Source organism: Dipodomys merriami, unplaced genomic scaffold (assembly GCF_024711535.1).
Source record: "Dipodomys merriami isolate MVZ:Mamm:240054 unplaced genomic scaffold, mDipMer1.0.p SCAF_2039, whole genome shotgun sequence".
Lineage (NCBI taxonomy): Eukaryota > Metazoa > Chordata > Mammalia > Rodentia > Heteromyidae > Dipodomys > Dipodomys merriami.
The window spans coordinates 19,790-28,537 of NW_027203426.1; the positions used below are offsets into that span (position 1 = coordinate 19,790).

Consider the following 8,748-nt stretch of genomic DNA (forward strand, 5'->3'; position numbering starts at 1 on the left):
TTTAATGTCTTCGTTTCTTTCATGCATGTGTTTCTAACACATTTATAAGATTATTTCTTTGTTGCTTTGTATGTCCCTCCCCCACAGTGTAACCCCTGCTTTCACTATATTTGATGTCAGTATAACATGTGGAGGAGATGGGGACAAACAAGTCGTTTAAGGATTCAGGTGCACCTGTTGCAACAATGAGAAGTACAAAATGTCATGTCAAAACCAACTTTACAATGTCGGTGTGGGGGGGGGGAGGGGGGTATAATTGGGTGGGGGGAGGGGGGAGGCTGGGAAGGGATGTGAAGGGTAAACAAAGGAAGAGGCTGCAATGCTTGGTAAGAAATGTATGCATTATCCTGCCCATGTAATTTTAGCCCCTCTGTACAGTATGTTCTCAAATAAAATAAAATAAAATTAAAAAAAAAAAAAGATACTAGCACAGTTAGAGGACAGGCTTTCAAATCTGACTTACAGTAAAACACCAATTCCCAAAGGCCAGAGAGCAGGGCCCTTGAAGGCTTCTGCTCCAGTGAACTACCTCACTATTGTTAACCTAATGATAGCCTGAGGCTTTCCCAGAACCTGAGGGAGGCATTTTAATTAAACTCATTACTTTAACAGGCTGAGAAAAAGCCTGACTTCTTGTGTAACTCTGTAACAAATTTTTCAGTTTCCTGCCAATGCTGTCCTTGTAACCAATTAAGTTGCTTTTACAGCCTGCTTCTGTTTTGAACCTGTAATTCTGCCCCCTAATCTTGCAGACCTAGATCTCTGCACCCATTCTGCCTTTGTGAAACTTGTTCTTTTTTTGGGGGGGGGGGATCCCGTTGTGGGGCCTGAACTCTGGGCCTGGGTGCTGTCCCTCAACTCTTCAGCTCAAGGGTATCACTCTACCACTTGAGCCACAGCGCCACTTCTGGCTTTTTTCTTATGTGGTACAGAGGAATTGAACCCAGGGCCTCATGCATGCAAGGCAAACACTCTACCACTGAGCCACCTTCCCCAGCCCATCTTCTCTATTCTTGAAATATACTGTTACATTGAAGAGTTCTTCCTGCTAACACAGCTATGGGATGGATCCTGAAAATGTCATTTGAACCCAGGGTTGGTTAATGATGTCTCTTTTATGCTTCTAGATGCTTAAGAAATCTACAAGTAACTTCTTATCACATAAGGCTTAGGAAGCAAATTTCTAAAAGTTTGACCTTTCAGAACCCTGAAGGACAGAAGGTTATTATCCTAGAGACTGAGAGCTGGGCAGATGGATTTGCTGCACTTAATCCCTTTGTTGCACTTAATTCTGGCTCAAATCCTAGTTTATTTCCTAGCTTGGTGCTCTTAATCTTAGCTACTCAGGAGCTGGACCTCTGCTTCTGGACCTCTGCCTTTAGTTCAGGGACCATGCACTGGCCATGGTCAGCCCTGCCAGTGTACTGGCATAGGTGACTTTGCCAAGATTTGTCGTAGGCCTCTCCAGCCCTTATGTCAGAGGTCTACATAAGCACACATTTTCCACTATTTATTTTTTTTTACTTTGCTCTCTGTTTTGTTTTGCTTTGTGCCACTGCAGGAGCTTGAACTCAGAGCATTGTCCTTTCATTTCTCCTGAAAGCCAGTACTTAACCATTGAACCACAGCTTCACTTCAGGCCTTTTTGTAGTTCATGGGAGGTAAGTGTCTCATGAACTTTCCTGTCCAGGCTGATTCCTAGTGGTGATCCTAAGCTCTCCTACCCCACCCCTGAAGAGCTAAAATGACAGGTAAAAGCCCCTGGGGCCAGGTGCTGGTGGCTCACACCTGTAATCCTAGCTACTCAGGAGGCTGAGTTCTGAGGATCTCGGTTCAAAGCCAGCCTGGACAAGAAAGTCTGCGGGATTCTTATATCCAGGTAACCATCAGAAAACCAGAAGTGGCTCAAGTGGTAGAGCACTAGCCTGGAGCTGAAGAGCTGAGGGACAGCTCCTAGGCCCAGAGTTCAAGCCTCATGACTGACAAAAAGAAAAAAAAAGCCCCTGAGGCCTGGCTGTCTTGTCTATGTTCATCAATATGTCTGTCTCTTTACATAACCATTAACCAATGTAACTTTGAAATTCATCTTACAAGTTTCATTTCATAGATATTTAGTAGAATTCATCAAGAAGTCAAATGTGGACCACAGTTCTTCTATTTTTAAAAGGATATCATGCATTAGTAATCAAAGACATACAGATGTTCTGAAATTTCTGAAGTCAGTTTTTGTAACCTCTAGACATTTTCCCATGGTGTTTAATGTTTGGAGCTATTGGTATTGTTTGTAGGATACCCAATGATGGTATGTCGTTCTTCATTCCTGTTCTTCATACTAGTTTTTCTTAATGCCTTTCTCCTTTTCGATAATGAGCTTATCTTTTTTTTTTTTTTCAAAATCCTTAGTATTTTTATTAGGTCTGTGAATGTTGCACGATCTCAGTGTATTTATTTTATTTTATTTTTTCTGGGTCTTCAATTCTTTTTTTTTAATTTTAATTTTTATTTTTTGTGAACATACTCTACAGAGGGGTTACAATTACATGGGCAAGATAATGAGTACATTTCTTATCAAGCATTGCAGCCTCCTCTTTGTTTTCCCTTTACATCCCTTCCTAGCCTCCCCCCACCCCTCCACCCAATCCCCCCCACACACACCAAAGTTGTAAAGTTCATTTTTGACATGACAACTTGTACTTCTCATAATTGCATCGGGTCCACCTGTATCCTTAAATGACTTGTGTTTCCCCATCTCCTCCACAAATTATACTGACATCAAATATAGTGAAAGCAGGGGTTATACTGTGGGGGAGGGATATACAAAGCTACAAAGAAATAATCTTATAAATGAGTTAGAAACAAATGCATGAAAGAAAAAAACATTTGAATACATATCTAAGGGTTCATTTTCCTAACATCACATTATCTGACCTTTCCTGCTTGACTCATACATATACTAGATATTGCAAATAAGGGAAACCATGGGACCTATGTTTCTTTGGGCTTGGCTTACTTCACTTAATATAATTATTTCCAAGCCTTTATAGGAGAAACCCTAGGCCTCCTTGGCTCAGGCCGAAATTTTCTTAATAGAGAACTGGAAACACAACAAATCAAAGAAAGTTTGGACAAATGGGATTGCAAGAAGTTGCAGAGCTTCTTCATGGCAAAGGACATAGCTAGCAAAATCAATAGAAAGCCCACAGATTGGGAGAAGATCTTCACTAGCCATACAATGGACAAGGGTCTCATATCTAAAATATAGTTAGAACTCAAAAAATTAAATCCCCAAACAACAAATCCTCAAAGAAACAACTGCCCAATAAATAAGTAGGCTAAAGACTTGAAGGGAAACTTCTCTGAAGAAGAAAGAAGCATGGCCAATAGACACATGAAGAAATGCTCAACCTCCCTAGCCATAAAAGAAATCCAAATCAAAACAACATTGAGATACCACCTCACCACAGTTACAATGGCTATAAGAACTCTAACAACAACAGATGCTGGAGGGGATGTGGACAGAAGGGAACCTTACTTGATTGTTAGTGGAAGTGTAAACATGTTCAACCACTTTGGAAAGCAGTATGGAGGTTCCTGAAAAGACTTCACATAGAACTCCCCTATGACCCAGCAACCCCACTTTTACAAACAAGAGCTTATCTTAAGCCTTGCTAACTATTTACTCCACCTCTCGATCCCCACCACCTGCCTAACTAGGGCTTGAACTTATGACCTGAGTGCTGTCCCTCAGCTTACTCATTCAAGGATAACACTCTACCCCTTGGCCCACAGCTCCAATTCAAGCTTTCTGTGGTTAATTAGATATGAGTCTCATAGATTTTCCTGCTCAGTCTGGTGTCATACATGTCATATCTTAGCCTCCTGAGTATCTAAGATTGCAGGCATGAGCCACTGCCACCCAGTTACAAAGTCCTATTCATGACAGTGCCCATATAGAGATGTTGTTTAAACAACCGCAGATGGGAGCCGTTAAGTCTGAAACTTCAGGTGTTCATTGGGAATGATCCCTCATGCAGTGGACATGGGGATCTGGCCCTACTCATTGCCTCAAATCCCAGACCCAATGGGCAGCAAGAGGCTTGGGAGTTTACCACTGAAGTCACAAGTGTCTGTGTGAGAAGCCCTATGTGTTCCTGGCTTGTGCAGTTCCTGAGGTGTGAAGGGGAAGTAGACCCAGAATGTGGAAAGGAGTTAAACATGCTGTGGCCAGGCATGTGATCCTGGGATGGACACAGGGTCAGTAAGTCCAGTGGACACAACCTGAATGTCCTTAGCATGGCTGTTGGGCACGGTCTATGGTACCAAACTGTCAGCTGACAGCACTGTCCCCTCAGAAGTGTGGCCCAAGGAACACAACTCAGGAAGAGTAGGGATGGAATGGAGCTATTCCCAGGATGCCAGATGGTGTCTTGGAGGCTGAGGTATGTCCATGAATCATGGGTGGCCACTCAGCTGCACACAGGCATGCCCTAGCAAAGCACTTGCCACTATCCCTCCCACCATTGTTACTCCTCTTTTCCTTTCCCAATTGAAGGTGTTATACCCAAGTCCTAGAGATCCTCCAACAACCACTGAGAGACCAGGCAACCCGAACTGCAAAATGCAAGGTTTATTCAACAAGCCAAGGCTTGGGCCTCGTCCCATACCCGCAGAAGGCAAAAAACACAAAATTACAGCAATGCTATGGTTTAGGGACAAGTTCGATTGTGATCGGTCAGGGACCAGGTGTCTGCTTGAACCATCAAGGCAGACAACTCTTGTGGTTAATCTTCTGCTGACTGGGTCGCGAAACCATCTTGTTCTTGGGTGTTCTGCAATCTTTAAAAAACAGTTCTCAAAAATTTTGCACAAACATGTTATTATTCAGCTCATTTTTGCAACCTTTGCAACATTAACTCAGAACAGGAATTAGAGACTGACACAAGTCAACTTTAGAAGCTGTCACAATATGGCTTTAGTTTGGTTCTTACATTCCCCCCTTGAGTTTTGGCACAGTTATCAATCTTGATGACATTACATCTCAGTTTCAACATCAGATGTGTTTACAGGAGTATAGGTGTGTTGTACCATTAATTGTATTGTAACAATCTGTTTAGCAAGCAAGGCCCAACAGTAAGCAATAGCAGTAATATAAGCAAGGGTCCAATTAATGTAGAAATTAAGGTAGTTAACTAAGGAGAAAAATTAAACCATGATTCAAACGATCCTTGTCCAGCCTCTTACTTTTTCTTTCATTCTTCTAATCCTTCCCTAACTTTTGCCATGTTATTTTTTACTACCCCTGAGTGATTTACATAAAAACAGCATTCTTCTCCTAATGCAACTCATAGTCCACCTTGTTGTAAAAATAGTAAGTCTAGTCCTCTTCTATTCTGTAAGGCCACCTCTGTTAAAGAGGTTAAAGAATCTTGCAAGTGGGAAATTGAGCTTTCTATTCTTTTAATCTCATCTACTGATTCCCTCATGGCTGAATAATGCTGTTCCTGTCTTGTTAAAGCCGCTATTCCTGATCCTAACCCTCCAATGCTTGCACCTAACAGCAGGCTAATTGTAATAGCTGTGAAAGGCTCTCATTTATATCTATCTTTCTTAAATTTTGGAGCTTCATATAAACCTAAAAATTCCTCATTACTATGGTAAAAAAAAAGTCTTGGTAACAATCTTATCATCACACAATATTCCCCTGCATTCATTATAACTTATATGCACACAACTAGTTAGTCCAGATTGATTATACACCCACCATGTATTGCTAGGAGGGATCAAATATTTCATCTGTTCATTCCCCTTCTCAGGCTGTTTTATGATTTTGTTGGTTATCCAGTTCATATCCTGAGGTACTTCACCTATGCAGATCCCTTGACCTGTAACTCAGCCCATTGTTAATCCAACTTGACTAGTCCATCTGCACTCATTTTGGTTCACAGACCTCGTTACATTACCTACCACTGCTATCCCCTCATAATAAGGTGGAACAGTGTCATAGCATAGCCAACAAGAGTTAGTTAATTCTGAGGTAGAGGCATTTAATAATGCAAAGGAACCTATAACCAATTCTATTCGTGGATTTTTAGGCAATGCTAGTACTAGGTCCACTGGTTCTACTTTTCTGGGGGTGGCTGCCCTACTAATGTAGTGTGTTACTCTGTAACTATAGGGTAGTTACGTTTTCAGGTTGGGGTGGTGCAGGTGGGGCTTTCTCAGGCCGAATAGGCTGAATAACCTGGTTAGGGCCCACTGGGGCGATTCTAATGACTTCTTGTCTAAGGTTTATTCTGAAAATTAATCATGGTCATAATCATCCTTATGTAGCCTCAGTCCCCATGTCCTTCCTTGGGCCCAACCAAAATTGTTTCCCTTTCTCAGTAAACGTAATAGTTAGAGGATTACACCGGAATTCTTTGCACGGTCCATCTAGAATTGCTCCACAATTTTTTTCACCCTGATAGGTCCATTTTCTAGCCATAGTAATAAGGTCCCAGTTAGAGGACGGCTTCCAATGTCCATCTCCTGTGGTTTCACAACCCCATTCTTTGCAAAAATAGTCTTGTTCATAACCACACCTTTTTGCAAGATCTGGGCTCCTCCCATCCCTAGGACAGACATAGATAGGCCATCTCCCTAAGTAATATCTTCTGGCTGGGGTTGCACATCCTCCTGGCCTGTTGTCTAGTCCATGTGAGTTACAATGTCTTTTTGTTGCTGTACGAGTTGTTTGGCCATTGCATTCAGGCAGTTTGCTAGGGTCATAATGGTAGGGAATATCCCAACTCCCAATTGCTAAATCACATAAGTCTATTGTTAAGTCTGGCCACCAGGTATTAAGTGGGGCTTCTGTTGTTGCCACAGGGATAGGTTTGCCCATTTAGGATTCACCAGCCAACATAGTTGGTAAGGGGCAGAAGGGTTAATTCCCTTTACCACAGTGCTTATCAATAGTAGAATCAGTCCTTGGACAATCTTCTGATCTTCAATTTTAGTGGGTTGCTTGGGTGAGGCACACCCTCCATGCTGACACTGAAGATGCTGCTGGTCCTCCTCCTCAGGATTGAAGGGATCAGCTGGCTTGGCATGGGTGTGGTGGATCCATGCAGTTACTCCGTCCACCTTTAAAGCTGTAGGAGTGGTCAGAATCACCATGTATGGCCCTTTCCACCTGGGCTCCAGTGTCCTTGGGTGATGCCTTCTGACCAGGACTCAGTCCCCAGGCCTGAAAGAGTGAGGAGTGGGTATAGAAGCAGATTCATAAATGGCTTTTATCTTAGGACAGATTTCTCCTTGCACCTTCTGCAAGGACGGAACAGTGGTTATTAAGTCTCCATTACCTAGCTCAGCCAATAATTCTGATTGGAGACTAAGGATCATTGGAGGTGGATTGCCAATCATGATCTCAAAGGGAGTCAATCCTAACTGGTAAGGAGAGTTCCTAACTCTGAACAGGGCCAAGGGAGGAAGGGTCACCCAGTCTGCGCCAGTCTCCAAGGCTAATTTAGTCAAGGTCTCTTTTAGTGTCCGATTCATTCTTTCAACCTGTCCTGAACTCTGGGGTCTATAAGCACAGTGCAATTTCCAATCTGTCCCCAGTGCAGTGGCTATTCCCTGACTTACCTTGGATACAAAGGCTGTTCCATTGTCCGACCGTATTACTGCAGGAAACCCATATCTTGGGAGAATTTCCTCTACAATCTTCTTGGTCACTATTCCCGCAGTCTCTTGCTTGGTTCGGAAAGCCTCAGTCCATCCTGAAAAGATGTCTACAAACACTAGTAAATACTTATAACCAAACTTTCCTTTCTTAAGTTCAGTGAAAGCCACTTCCCTGGCCTAGTCACCCTTATTCGGCTTCCATTAACTTCCTCTCCCCTTCTGGCATTAGTTAGCTGACATGCTCTACATTTTTTAACAATGTCTTCTATTAGTCCATTTCCTTCTCTTATCTTGATTTTCGAGCCTCTTAGCAAGTCCTGCATCCTCCTGGTTCCCATGTGTGAGGCATGGAGAATTCTTTTTAACATCTGTAGTCCTAGAACTCGGAGAATTAAAAATTTTGCGTGAGCTAGGTGCCACCATCCATCTAGTTTTGGGGCCATAGGAAGGAAGTTTTGATGCCCATTCCTCTGCCTTTACTGGTAGCATTCTAGGTCCAGGATGTATGTGTCTGGCCACCAAGGTGATTAATTTTCCAGCTGCTGCTTGTCTAGCAGTCTGATCGGCCAATCTGTTGCCTTTCGCTGTGTTGGTGTCCCCTTTTTGATGCCCTGGACAGTGCATGATGGCCAGCTGTACTGGCTCCCACACAACTCTAAGCAGTCCCAAAAATCTCTTCCTTATTTTTAATAGATTTTCCCTCTGCTTTTAGCAGGCCTCTTTCTTGATATATAGTTCCCTGTATATGGGTTGTTGCAAAAGCATACCGACTGTCTGTGTAGACATTCATTCTTTTCCGTCCAGCCACGTTTAAGGCTTTTGTTAATGCTACTAGCTCCACTCACTGGGCTGAGGTCCCTCTGGGCAATGCTTCGGCCCATACTGCCTGATCTTCCGTGGTCACTGCAGCTCCCGCATATCTGTGTCCATCCCTGATGAAACTGCTTCCATCGGTGTACCGGGTCAGGTCAGGATTCTGCAGTGGTTGGTCTTGTAGGTCTGCTCTGGTCCCATGGACATGAGCTAGTATTTCCTCACATTGATGTAGCGGCTGCTCGTAGTCAGGATCTTGCAGTAGAGTAG

The 8,748-nt window shown here is 43.1% G+C and overlaps 1 long non-coding RNA gene across 1 annotated transcript; it reads right to left on the minus strand.

The window, feature by feature from the left end:
- Positions 1 to 4,609: 4,609 nt before the first annotated feature.
- On the minus strand, positions 4,610 to 7,941 carry LOC138833322 (uncharacterized). The gene is made up of 2 exons (XR_011373862.1): positions 7,627 to 7,941; positions 4,610 to 7,228 (listed from the first exon to the last, which is right to left on the minus strand). It is a non-coding gene; the product is annotated as an uncharacterized lncRNA (long non-coding RNA).
- Between the last annotated feature and the right edge of the window lie 807 nt (positions 7,942 to 8,748).